Source organism: Haemaphysalis longicornis, unplaced genomic scaffold, assembly GCF_048455015.1.
Source record: "Haemaphysalis longicornis isolate Haplotype H1 unplaced genomic scaffold, Haemaphysalis longicornis Haplotype H1 scaffold_10, whole genome shotgun sequence".
Lineage (NCBI taxonomy): Eukaryota > Metazoa > Arthropoda > Arachnida > Ixodida > Ixodidae > Haemaphysalis > Haemaphysalis longicornis.
Window position 1 is genome coordinate 113,776,274 of NW_027526204.1, and position 12,416 is coordinate 113,788,689.

Consider the following 12,416-nt stretch of genomic DNA (forward strand, 5'->3'; position numbering starts at 1 on the left):
ACAATAAAGATCCCCAGGTGGTCCAAATTAATCCGGAGCCCTCCACTACGGCTTGCCTCATCGCCTGCGTTAATGATTCCTAAGGGGTCAAAATTAATCCGGAGTCCTTCACTACAGGGGGCCTCAAGCCGGGGTGTAGAGCTCCGTCCTTCAAGCCCCCTAACGTCAATCTGATTTTCATTTCGAGTGAGTGCAGCTTGGCCTAATTTTGATGACTGAATGAATTACACATATGTATGAGCTCTGCATGCAAGTGACGATGTCTCCATCTATAAGGAATGTAAATAACCCTCAGGTGCATTTCACAAGCCGCTGATCAAAAACTGTGCCAAAGGGGTAGCGAGAGACTGCAGCCTTTTTTCAGGCTCAGAAAACCAAGAAAACCAATTTATATCAAGGTGAACATATAACAACTTTTTCATTCCAAAAATAGTAAGTGAAAATGTAGAGTCAACTTCAAAACCTCAACCTCAAATGATGTAGGTAACCGAACTGTGGCAATGGCACTTTGGTGATACTGCGGGGGGAGGGGTAGCAGGCGGGCGTCACCAGTGCCGGTAGGAAGGTGGGGTGGGTCCCGCCACCACACGCAGAGGTAGACACCAGCAGACTAGACTGAGGCAAATGCAAGCCCATACGCTACACACAATGGCTAAATTGAACCCCTTGCAAGGTAGGGACAGGTACACGCCCCGTGTGCCACTCATGCAATGCCATCGCCAATCGAACACATATTATACGCCTCGAGCGCGGCCTGTAGGGGCGCCACTGAAATCCCCCTAGCGGCCCGTTTCGAAAGCAGCCGCGGGAGTCCGCGCCCCGCTCCCCATTGCCGCCGCTGCTTTTGGGGCACGTTCACGACTGAGAATTACCGTTTGCAGGCGTTTTAAATCCATGTTTATGTGGAGCAGTCACTCTGTTCGCAAATTGGGTGTGTTTACGAGAGTGTAAATGTTTCTGACGCGCTTTTAGTGCGGTATATTCGGTCTGTATAAGCGCCAGGTGTCTGCCACAGGCCAGCGTCGCAGAACCGGCGTATGATGGAGCCGATTGTAGTTACACTGACCTGAAATTACTAGCCGTGCCTATATGCCTATACGGCTATACACTACGATTTAAGTCGGTTTTGTGCGCTTACATAATCAGCGGAGCACTCAAACCTGACAGCACGCCAGTTACGTTTGCCAATATTACACCTCAGATATTGATCACCACCGTTTACAACCCATCTGTGTTAATTCCGGGAATATTCGCCAAACGTATGATGGACAATGCATAATTATACTCGGGGATCAGCACACGACAGAGTCGTCTTGTCGTGAGGTGAGCGCCCGCAAACATTCATCTGTTACATATATCCTCTGCGAGCAGCACGCAGACGCGTGCTTAGAATATAATCCGCGTTCGCGATAAATGCTGCTTTGAAATATCGTCATATGGCTCAGGGAGCCTGTAGAATAAAGCATAAACTGAAATCAGAGGGCCTTATCGCATCCCACACTCTTCCAACGACACCTTTCATCGCTTAATTGTTGAACAGCCTAGCCTGTATACTTCCAAAAATGCGTCCGCCGTACGATCAGCTCTTCGCTGAAGTAGAAAAACAAAAGGAAAGTGAACGCGAGATTTGTGTGTGGGATTGCTAAACCATTCATTGCTTGATTCCACTCCGCATTTGTACACAGCGGCCCCCTCCCCTCCCCCCACCGATGTCTCGCGAAAAAGCAGTGCATTTCGGGTATAGTTGGTCTAGTGAACGCTACCTCTCAAGTTTCGACGAAGGTCTTTAGCATGTCAGAAGCTGCACTGATTTTTTTTTTCATTTCTGTTAGAGCTATTATGTTTCTTAATTCCGCACTTGCACAGCATTTTTTCCCGTGGTTTCATTAACTTGCTTGGTTCTTCCTATATGGCGTGTGTGGGCACATATTTAACGACGCACAGGCTTGGAATTTACTTAACATTTTCGCATGGTTTATATTCTTATAAAAGGCATTAGTTATTGTCCGGAATTGGGTAATCACATCGCCGAAACACATTTTTCTGCGACGTACATATTCTAAACGAAGCCGCGTTCGTTGTCCACGCTGCAAAATGGGGCCAACCTCTCATTGTGGCAGTATCAGGTCTAAACGAGGCGACAGTAGAATTCGTTTGTGCCTGATTTTTTGGAGGTGACATGGGTGATATGTTGCTGCCGTCGCCGACGCCCGGCAGAGCGGCGACGAAGCGCGCAGAACCGTGTCCCAGGGTAGCTCGTGCAGGCGATCGCGTACTCTACGAAGACGCAGCTGCTTTTTAAGTGACCTAAACGTACTCCTTGCCTATAGGCGTCACCATAACAAGTTTTTTTTTTTAGGGCGCCGAAAGGCGAAAAGAAGCGAAACAGCACCAAAACACTGCACGAGCCCCTATCAGCCACGCAGCGCAAATCCCGTCAACGCCGCGGAGAAGCGGCGTCAGGCGGCGCAGCGATCGCGAAGCTCGAGGCGTATAGGAGTATCCCCTCTCTGCCCAAATTAGACCCCACACTGAACAGTGACTGGGCTCCCAAAATACAAGGGAAGAGCACCATGGCCTGGTGGCCTTCACTCAGAAGGCCATCAGTGGGAGCTTCGACGGAGGCGCGAAGACTCCGTAAGGCTCTCCGGCAGCGCAGTTCTACTTTGTTTTGCTAAAAATAAAATTATCTCTCTCTCTCTCTCCCCCAAGGCCTTCCTCACTCCCGAGACGAAGTTTCCCTCTCCCCCTTCTCCTAGACCCGTCTCTCGGTATCCTTTCACCTTACCACTTGGCCCGCCCGATTCCATTCCTTTATTTTCTTTGAACTATGATATAATTACTCCAGTGTGTTCCCTGATCGAGGAAGCTCGTTTCCTGCTTCCAAGATTTACTGCTATCATTCGTCATTCTACTGCCCGTTGAGCCGACGTATGCTTGCTTTGTAAAAGATGCATATTTTTTATTTTGTCAGATTATGTTTATAATTTCTACTCATTTCTCTTGTTCTCGGGTTTTTAAAAATCCTGTTGGGCTGGTTATGCCCATTTCCTCTAATATAACGTATATTTGTTGTTTTTCTGCAAGTTGTACATTTTTAAGGAAATGCAGGGTGTTTCACGGTCCTGGCTATGGGGGTATTGGGCAAAGAATGCTACGCATTAACAGACTGATTTTTAGAACATTTATTTATTTTCTTTCTTGAGATACCCTAAGGGCCAAAAAGTCATTACATAGGGGGGTTGGACATCAAAAAAATAATTTGTATACTACAAATGTCAAATGACTGCCGGTGAAAAGCCTGTAAATACAGCAGTGTTGTAAAAGAAGGAAAAGAAAATGCAAAGGAATATGGGTACACTACTAGAGCTGATGTTCACTTTCTAAGTGAACTTTCTAAGCTCGGTTAGGTTTGCCACATTTGCAGCCAACATATTCCACTCGGCATTACTAAGCGGTAATGATGAATTTTGGTATTCGTTAGTTTTCGCGAACATGGGCGTGACTTTATGCGCACGATCGATGCGTGCCGAGACATAAGTAGCGGGATAAAGTTGACTTCTGAAAGGATATGAACCACTGTGATAGAGCAATGCAAAACGATAAGCGACAGTATTTTCGTATTGCGAGATGGGGAGCGTTGAGGGACGCTTTTAGTGCCCGAACACTACTATATCGGAAATAAGACGAACGAATAAACCTTGCCACTTTGTGCTGTACTCACCGCCGTATTGCTGTTAAATATTCCTGGTGCGGGTGCCATGTAATAGAAGCGTACTCTAACGAAGGATGAATTAAAGAAATGCATGCTGCTCAGTTTCACAATTTGCAAGGTGTAAACGTTAAGAAAAACACCGAGACACTTAAGGGGGCACACAACCGATTTTGTCGAGTATATATTCTATATCCCAAAATAAAGGGCATCATTTAAAGCACTTTGACGAGAAACGGTTTTGCTGATAACGCCCTAGAACTTTTTAAATTGAACTTTTTAGATCTTCGAGCTGTATGTGTCCCTCCCAAAAATAATGCTGGCAACCATGACATAGAGTAGCTCGGCAAATACTTTTGTATGTATGCGAAATGAAAAACGGTATTGTCACGTCACAAAGCCGAGTCCAGGTGGAAGGGGGGCTTTAATGATGGAAGAGCGGCGATCAGAACAGCCAGCAGCCGCAGGCCAGAAGAGAGAAGAAGAACACAGAGCAACCAGGCCGATCCCCTCGCTCATAAAGCCGTGCAGGCGCTTGGCGGCGGCAGCAGCTTGCTAAAAACGTGAGCCCCCGTATACCATGTCATCGTGGCAATACCCCCCGCTTTTTCAAAGCATCGTCTCGATGCTTACCTGATGTAAATAGAATGAAAAAAAACACACACAGCAAAACAGCACGACGCAACACGCAAAAATTTCGCGGCCACTGTCAACGTGAGTGATACGGCTTCATCCGGGCAACATGAACAACTTCAGGGAGTGTCCTACTACGCGTTGACCGTAGTGATCCTTCTGGAAGAACTTCATAGTTCACTGCGCTTACTAGGCGTATCACTTTGTAGGGCCCAAAGTAGCGGCGTAAAAGTTTTTCCGAACGTCCTCGGAGTCGCACAGGGCTCCACACTCAGACTTGGTCACCGGGTCGCAAAAGTTACTTGTCGGTGCCGTAAGTTGTAGCGGCGGGCATCAATCGTTTGTTGGTGACGGATGTGTTGTTGCGCAAGTTGTCGGGCAGCTTCGGCGCGGCTAGCGCATTCCGTGGCGTCTGGAGTAACCACATGGATTTCATCCGGAAGCAGCATCGCATCCAACATAGTTGTCACTTCGCGGCCGTGGACCAATCGGAAAGGAGTGAGGTTTGTCGTTTCTTGAACTGCCGTATTATATGTAAAGGTCACGTACGGCAGTATGTCATCCCAGTTTTTGTGGTCAACATCAACGTACATCGAAATCATGTCGGCGATGTCTTGTTCAGCCTTTCGGTCAGCCCGTTTGTCTGGGGGTGATATGCAGTGGTTTTGCGATGTTCGGTATGACACAGTTTCATGACGTCTTGAGTAAGTGCTGCGGTGAACGCTGTGCCTCTATCGGTTATGATGACTGATGGGGCGCCGTGACGGAGCCCAATATTATGGACGAAAAATCGGGCAACTTCAGCCGACGTTCCTTTGGGCAATGCCTTGGTTTCGCAATAACGGGTAAGATAATCAGTAGCGACTACAATCCACCGATTCCCAGCTGATGACGTAGGGAATGGCCCCAGTAAATCCATGCCGACCTGCTTAAATGACCTGCTTGGTGGATCAACAGGCTGAAGGAAACCAGCTGGTTTAGTGGGCGGTGTCTTTCGCCTCTGACAGTCACGACATGTTTTGACGTAGCGCTTGACTGTCGGAGCCAACTTTGGCCAGTAGTACTTCTGACGAAGCCTTGCGAGTGTGCGGGTGAAACCCAGATGCCCCGACGAAGGGTCGTCATGGGAGGCGTGAAGGATGTCGTCACGTAGCGCTGCTGGCACAACAAGAAGGTGGGTGGCTCCTGTAGGGTCAAATCCTTTTTTGTAGAGGACTCCGTCGTGCAGCAAAAATGATGACAGCGAGCGCTGGAAGAGCCGTGGAGGACGCGAGCTGTGACCTTCGAGGTACTCAATGAGCGGCAGAAGTTCTGGGTCCTTCTTCTGTTCTTCCGCGAGGGCTGATGGTCCCAACGCTCCGAGAAAGGGTGTATCATCTTCCTGATCAGCAGTAACTCGCTCCAGGGGAGCTCGTGATAGGCAATCAGCGTCGGTGTGGCGTCTTCGGGACTTATATACGACCGTCACGTCAAACTCTTGGAGTCGCAGGCTCCACCTCGCGAGACGTCCTGACAGATCTTTTAGGTTGGCAAGCAACACAGACAGTGGTGGTCGCTGACCACTCGAAACGCCCTGCCGTATAAGTACGGGCGGAATTGTGTGACTGCCCATATCACGGCCAAGCACTCCTTTTCCGTCGTGGAGTAGTTTGCCTCAGCGCGTGATAACGTGCGACTTGCGTAAGCAATGACGCGTTCAGCACCATCCTGCCACTGGACTAGGACTGCATCGAGACCCACGTTACTCGCGTTGGTGTGAAGTTCGGTGTCGGCGTCTTCGTCAAAATGTCCTAAAATAGGGGTACTTTGCAGGCGCGCCTTCAAATCATCGAAAGCATTGGTCTGCTCAGGGCCCCAAACAAATGGCACGTCGTCCTTTGTCAGACGAGTGAGGGGCTCAGCTATCTTGGAGAAATTGGCCACGAAGCGCCGGTAGTAAGCGCAGAGACCCAGAAATCGGCGCACGGCGCGCTTGTCAGCGGGCGTCGGGAATGCGCTCACTGCCGCCGTCTTGTCAGGGTCGGGGCTGACACCCTCAAGACTAACCACGTGGCCAAGGAACTTGAGCTGTTGAAATGCGAAGTGACATTTTTCCGGTTTGAGCGACAGTCCCGCTGAACGGATCGCGTTCAACACGGCATGCAGGCGATCGAGATGTTCGTCGAAGGTCCGGGAAAAAATGACAACATCATCCAGGTAAACTAGGCAGGACTGCCATTTCAGGTCCGACAGCACACTGTCCATCATTCTTTGGAAAGTCGCAGGGGCAGAGCAGAGACCGAATGGGAGCACCTTTTATTCGTATAACCCATCTGGGGTGATAAATGCAGTCTTTTCGCGGTCGCGCTCATCTACTTCGATCTGCCAATACCCGCTGCGTAAGTCGATGGAGGAGAAGTACCTGGCATGGCGTAGTCGGTCTAAGGAGTCGTCAATCCGAGGGAGAGGGTAAACGTCTTTCTTCGTAATTTTGTTCAACCTCCTATAGTACACGCAAAATCGAAGAGTGCCGTCTTTTTTTGCCACCAGAACCACGGGTGACACCCATGGACTCGTCGACGGTTGTATAACGTCGTCTTGGAACATTTCCTTGACTTGGTGACGTATTGCATCTCGCTCTTTTGGGGAGACCCTGTACGGATGTTGACGAACAGGTCTTTCCCCTTCCTCTGTCACTATGCGGTGCTTAGTGACCGCTGTCTGTCGTACCTTCGACGAAGGAGCAAAACAGTCAGCAAAAGAAGAGATGACGCTGTGGAGTCGGCGCTTTTGGTCTGCCGATAGGTCCGGGTTAACCTCAACATTAATGTCTAAGTTGGAAGCGGCCTGAGGGGCTCCCGTTGTCGACGTGTGCTGCTGATCGTTTTCCTCCATCGCAAAGAACGAAGGTTGTCCGGTACAGTCATACTCTTCGTCTAGATGGGCCACGGCAGTCTTCTTCACTAGGCGTTGGTGTGCGTTACCGAAGTTGGTTATCAGAACTTCGGTCCGGTGGTCACGGAGCTGCACAACTCCTCGAACTACGCAAACTTGCCGGTCTAGTAAGAGGGACACGTTGCCTTCAGCGATCCCGCAGGTGGCGTCGCTTTCACATTCTACCGTGACGAAAAGGCTAGCTCGGGGCGGTACTGTTACGTACTCGTCGCAAATGCGTCACGCCGCCTTGGGTAGTTCCCCTTCGTTTCGGACAGCTCCCTGTGTCGAGAACGTCACGAGTAGCTCTCGAAGGTCAACAATCGCACCGTACTCATGGAGGAAGTCTAATCCCAATATTAGCTGCTTGGAACATTCCCGCAGCACTAAGAAGCAGCCAGGGAAATGTACGCCACGTATCTGGATCCTGGCGGTACATACACCGATCGGCGTTACCAGATGACCACCAGCCGTACGGATCTGTGGACCGTCCCATGGTGTTGTTACCTTCTTCAGTTTGGTGGCTAGCTCGCTACTCTTCACGGAAAAATCGGCGCCGGTATCCACCAAAGCCGTCACGTGATGACTATCGACCATAACTGCAATATCGGCCGAAACTCTTTTACTGTCGTGATGGCGCGCCGACGGAGCTGGTGCGGTCAAGTCGTCAGTGGGGACCGCTGAGGTCGAGTCGGGTTCTGAACAGGCTCCGGTGAAGTCGTCGGTATGGATTATTGGTGTCAAGTCGGTGAGCGGGTTCGTGGGATACGTGGAGGATGTTGACCTTTCTGAGCGGCGGCGGTCCCACCTCCGGAGGACGCCGTCTTTAGTTTCCCCGGTTAGGACTGGGGGTCCGGCCGCTGGTCGTCCCCAAAGAGAATGGACGTCTAGGTGACGTGAAGCGTCGGGGCGAGGGCGACCAAGACTCACGGCGTTGTGCGGGCGGGGAAGAGCGCAGGTGGACGGCCAGGTACTCTTGGATGTCGTGGGGACGTTCACCGTTACGCGGTCGTGGAGCATCTGGCGAGAACCCCCGTAGGCCCATCTTGCGATATGGGCAATGGCGAACAACATGTCCGGCTTCTCCGCAGTGATAACATAGAGGCATGTTGTCCGCCGTGCGCCAAATGGTAGCCTTCCTTGCGTAATGGCCTGGTTCAGTTCGCGGAGCACCGTCGGAATACCGCTGAAATAGCGGCCTAGGCTGGGGTTGTATGGGCCGGACCGTGGGGGCGGTTGGTCGTGGCATGTCCATGTATACTATGACGGGATTGGCTGCTTCATAATACGGAGCAGGAGCGCTCTGCGATGAAGTAGAGGTTTGCATCGCCTGGCGAATTTCATCGCGGACAACGTCGGAAATGGCGTCGACGTTTGGCTGGTGACCGGCGACGTGGAGCTTCTGCAGCTCCTCCCGCACGATGCTTCTGATAATCTCTCGGAGATCTGCTGTGCCGCAATTACTCGTGGACAGCGAATGGCACTTCGAAGTTGCCGGGTCAGTCTGCCGAACGTATTGGCGAAAGCGCTGCTCCAGTGCGTGCTCCATCGTGGTCGCTTCCCTGGTGAAGTCAGCTACGGTGGCCGGGGGATCACGCACAAGCCCCGCAAACAGCTGTTCCTTTACGCCGCGCATTAAATGGCGCACCTTCCTTTCTTCGGGCATGTTGGGATCGGCTCGCTTAAATAGCCAACACATGTCCTCAACGAACATGGCAACCGACTCATTCGGCTTCTGCACTCTCACCTCGAGAGCGAGCTCAGCCTTCTCCTTCCGCTCGCTGTCACCGTAGGTGGCGAGCAGCTTCCGCCGAAATTCTGGCCACGTTTTCATAGAAGCTTCATTGTTTTCGAACCATGTCCTGGCGTTCTCTTCGAGAGCGTAATACACATGCTTGAGCTTCCGCACCTCGTCCCAGTCGTTGAACGCCTCCACACGTTCGAAGCTGTCCAACCAATCTTCGGCGTCCTCAAACCTCTCACCGTAGAATGGTCTCGGAGTGCGCGGGGTATGGAGCACCACTGGCGGGGCTTGCATACTTGTCTGGCTCGCCGTTGAAACCATCGCGACCCTGCTCGGCGCGGCCCTGGTTGGGGTAGCAAGGCGGCCGAACTCAGGCTGAAGGCCACGCAGGCGCCGGCTGGTCTTGTGGACGGGTGTTGTGTCCACCGAGGCCGAACCAGTAGCGAAGCAATCGTCCGGGTCAAAGTGCATGGACAGCTACCCAGCACCTCTACCAAAATGTCACGTCACAAAGCCGAGTCCCGGTGGAAGGGGGGTTTTAATGATGGAAGAGCGGCGATCAGAACAGCCAGCAGCCGCAGGCCAGAAGAGAGAAGAAGAAGAACACAGAGCAACCAGGCCGATCCCCTCGCTCATAAAGCCGTGCAGGCGCTTGGCGGCGGCAGCAGCTTGCTAAAAACGTGAGCCCCCGTATACCATGTCATCGTGGCAATATTTAAAAACTTGTCCCCAGTAAAAATGTATGAATCGCAAGCTTTCCTGTTCCTTTATGTGTTTTTTTAATGCAACGGTCTATTTTGCACGAATGCGCCTTCTCTTAGGATAGACGATAGGTAGAATATGTCTTCACGTTGTGGAAGGGGGAAGTTCGATTCTACCCGGCCGCGACGTTTTTTTTAAGCTGAAGTCGGCGTATTTGGAAACTGAAATAAAAAATTAAGGCTGAACAAACGCCCCTGACTGAGGCAGAATCGTCAAAGCTCCTTCACTGGGTCTGCTTACTGAACGTGTCCGTTGATTCTGGGCATGGAGGGTCAGTTAGCTACACTGAAAGGAACCCAGCGACGGCCGGCGCTGTGTCTTTAAAATTTTCAAAATAATCTTTAGAAATACATATACAATTTAACCTTGTACAAATACTTGTGTTAAAATGTTTTCAATGCGTAAATAACCGTTTCAGCAGTTGCAATAGCTGCTAGGTTTGCAGGTCACGTGACAGGGACACATATTGTAGCGTAAAGTTTCGACACTACGAACCGCCACCCTTCCGATTTCCGGAAGTTTGTTGCCAAATAAATATTTTTCTGCAAATTTGTTTAGAAATTGCTTGTGGTTACCGGGCTATATAAAACGCTCGGTTTCATATGAGCTAGAGAACATATACGCGACAAAAATCGGTTGTCCGTCCCTTTAAACGACAGGACTGACTCGATGCTCGTATTGCAATAGTGTACTGATTTGTGGTTAAATTGTTAGAGGAAGTAAACGTTACATGCTCAGTTTTATCTTTCTTAATCTCCATTTGCCACGTACGACACCACTCAGATAACCTTGTTAAGTCGGTCTGGAGCGTAGTTATTTCAGCCGGATCTGACATAAATTATGCAGTCATCTTCGAAAAGGCGGACATTTCAGGCAATGTTATCAGCTATGTCATTTAAGAGTAGAGGGCCTTGGACGGATCCCTCTGGTACACCGGAATTTCCAGGTCTGCGGCTAGATACAAGGTGGTTGACTTTAACTGATTGAAAACGGCTTGTTAAATTCTTCTGTTGTCCGCCTGTCAAGCTGAAGGCTGGAGAGCTTCAGCAGAAGGTGCTTACGGGGCACAGGGTCGAAATCTTTCGAATAATCAATGAATAAAGCATCAACTTAAAGTGGAGAATGCATTGAGTGGTGCATGTCGTTCACCAGCGCACAGCGCCTTTTGGCATTATCGCTCGCGCCTAAACCCATGCTGGTTTTCATCCGGAAGATTTTTTTTGTTAAGGTGAGCCATTATATGGTGAAAAAGAATGTGCTCTAGTAGCTTGCTGCAGATTGACGTCAGGAAAATAGGACGGTAATTACCTGGTTGGGTGCTATCACCAGATTTAAAAATCGGTACAATATGGGCGTTTTTCCAGTCGTCCGGTATGCATCCAGTGCGATTGATTGCTGGAAAATTAGATATAATAGAAAGGCTGAAAGATGATACGTAAATTTTAACAGTTTCGAACTAATATCATCGGACCTGGGCTTGTGCTGTGCGATAGGCGCTCAATTGCTCGAGCTACACCATTTCCAGTGACAACGATGGGAACACCGGGCAAAGGTATCGAAATTTTCTCAGGGGTTATTGAGTTGTCTAGTGGCTGTTAAACTGATAAATGCTGCCCTAAAATATAAGTTAAAACGTTCAGCTTATTCAACTTCGCTTAATAAAGGCGTAGCTACATCGCTTTCTAATTAAGGAATTTTGGTTGTGCAATATTCTTGGGTTTCAAAAACACGGGCTGGTTGACCAGAACTGGTTGACCACTGGAGAGGGCTGGTTAACCTCTGCTTAAAAAAAGGACACGTGTTTGACTATGCCAACACAAAAACACTAGCACGTGAACAGCGATGGGACCCCTGAAAATTTATGGAGTCATGGTTTTTTCGCCATGACCCAACGGTGTGCAATGTTAATCATGGCCCCCTGCTGGATGCTTTCGGTGCGCCTGACAAATAGGTTGCTTGTGTCTTTTACGGGCCTGTTTGCTACCTGCGATGCCACCCGCATAGGTGGCGAAACGTCTTATGATTTTGTGTTAAACGCTGTTGAGTAAAGCGAGTGTTTTTGAAACCCAAGAGATAAGATACGGGCCACGCAGGGACAGTCGTCAGTCAGCAAAGCGACTGTCTGCACGGGTGATGCTCGGAACCTAGAACGGTTAAGGGGTACAACTTAGCGACTGTACATAGTGGCCGTAAATCCCCTTCATGTCGTATGGAGCTGCCTTAAGTCAATTTTCTGAATACTTATCACAAGTCTAGTTGTAAAAGTAATATGAATTCGGACCACGCACAACACATAGGTCGTTTTCTTTGTAGTATTTTAATTGTGAGAAATGTCTTACGAGGTGTGTTTGAACGACACTCGTTTTGCAACGTCAGTTAGACCGGTGTATAAAAATATAGATGATGCAGCGTTTGAGCTAAGCGCAGATCCAAGTAGAAGCAAGAAAGAGCTAATTGTTCTCCCATTGCTACTTTGTGTTCGACTGCATCGACATTATGACTGGTGGTATGTGAAATACGTTCAATGTTAAGCAGCGAGCAGTGGTCCAGTGCGTTAGGCAATTTTTGAAAATAAAACCCTAATTTATGTTTGCTATATATTCTTACTGCGTTACCACATCCGCCACTACGTCTCTTGATTCGTTTAATAGA

General features: G+C 49.6%; 1 protein-coding gene across 1 annotated transcript in view; it reads left to right on the forward strand.

Moving 5' to 3' along the window:
- The window catches only part of LOC144160039 (uncharacterized), a 34,260-nt gene that overhangs the window by 18,325 nt on the left and 3,519 nt on the right, over window positions 1-12,416 (forward strand). The gene's annotated exons all lie outside the window — the stretch shown is intronic.